The sequence below is a fragment of the Triticum urartu genome, unplaced genomic scaffold, assembly GCF_056163025.1.
Source record: "Triticum urartu cultivar PI428250 unplaced genomic scaffold, HENAU_Tu73 scaffold2, whole genome shotgun sequence".
Classification (NCBI taxonomy): Eukaryota; Viridiplantae; Streptophyta; class Magnoliopsida; order Poales; family Poaceae; genus Triticum; species Triticum urartu.
In genome coordinates this window covers 2018781-2020373 of record NW_028260368.1, presented here as the reverse complement: position 1 = coordinate 2020373, position 1593 = coordinate 2018781, and the positions used below count along the sequence as shown (strand labels likewise).

Below are 1593 nucleotides of genomic sequence, written 5' to 3'. Positions count from 1 at the left end.
ATGCAGAAATAAGTAAAAAAGTATATAATGCAGAAATAAGTAAAAAAGTATAATTAGATCTATCTCGAATTTTTGAGAACCCTTTGATAAGGCGTTCAAGGGGTTCTCAAATAAAACATAAAAGTAAAAACCTTCATTTCATGAAGGTTTTATTTTATGTAATCATTTAGGTGTTAATGTAAACGAACCATAACTATGTAAGCCTATTCCTAATAGATTTATACCAAAATAACAAATCCAAATTATAAGAAATCCTATCAAAGCTATAAGTGCAGAATTCGTACCCTTCCAATTTGGATTTGTTCTACTATGTAAATAAATTGCGAATATGGTCCAAGTAATAAATGCCCAAGTTTCCTTAGGATCCCAATTCCAATAGGATCCCCAGGCCTCATTAGCCCATACTGCTCCACAAAGAATACCTACGGTTAAAAGGGTAAATCCTAGGCTAATGACACGATAACTCCAAGAATCCAAACGCTCCGTTAATTGATATTTGTAATAATTTGGAAATGAAGGGACAGAGGTTCTTTTTAAAGCACTTCTTTTTGCATAAAAATATTTAATATCACTAAAGAAAAATGTTTTATTTAAAACATTTTTTTTCTTTTTAGAAAAGAAATGGAAATTATTTCGAAATCTAATGATTAGAATAGCGGCAGATAATAAGGATCCGCACAAAAGAGTTGCATAGCTTAATAACATCATACTGACATGCATCATTAACCACTGAGATTGTAGAGCAGGTACTAGTATCGTGGATTGATGCATTTCAGTTAAAAGACCCGATGTGGCAAAGCCTTGCGTTAAAATAGTACTTGGCGTAGTTATTGTGCTTAAATCATTTTTAGAGTTCTGTATTTTAGGAATGGTATGAAGAATATACAGGGCCCATGAAAGGAAGATCAATGACTCATATAAATTACTTAATGGAAAATGTCCCGAGGAAGCCCAACGAGAAACTAAGAATCCTGTTATAGAGAAAAAAGTAACTATCATTCCTTTTTCTGACGAATCGCGTAATCCTCCAAGTTCACGAACTAATAAGGTTATAAAATGAATCGTAATCACAATTGAAATCGTTGAGAAAGAGATATGAGTTAGTATATGTTCTAAAGTTGCAAATAGCATAAGGGGAAGGTCCCATTACAAAATTGTAAATTTCGAATTGATTTCTAATCTATTGTATTCTTTTTCAAGAATGCCGCCACTCGGATTCGAACCGAGATGCTTGAGCACTGCTTCCTAAGAGCAGCGTGTCTACCAATTTCACCATGGCGGCTAACTTCAAATAATAGGTAACTTAAAAGAATAATAGCTATTATCTTGGGAATCGTCGATATTGGGAAAGTCCATAAAATTTAGGAACATTAGAGTTTTCATTAAAATAGACTTCGTTTGGTAGTATCGTTTCCATTTTTTTTTTTTACAATAAACTCTTGCTTTGCCCAATAGAAACACAAACACTGCTTGAAAGAGTTGGAACTTCTTTTTTCTAACTTGCAATTATAGAACTAATTTTTTCTAATTAATTTCCCCTTTACATTTTGAAAATTCTTTCAATACAATGAAAAAAATCCAAAAGGGTTTCTA

At 32.3% G+C, this 1593-nt stretch overlaps 1 non-coding gene across 1 annotated transcript; it reads right to left on the bottom strand.

Moving 5' to 3' along the window:
- Positions 1-1202: 1202 nt before the first annotated feature.
- On the bottom strand, positions 1203-1282 carry TRNAL-UAG (transfer RNA leucine (anticodon UAG)). Its single transcript has one exon. It is a non-coding gene; the product is annotated as a tRNA-Leu (tRNA).
- Between the last annotated feature and the right edge of the window lie 311 nt (positions 1283-1593).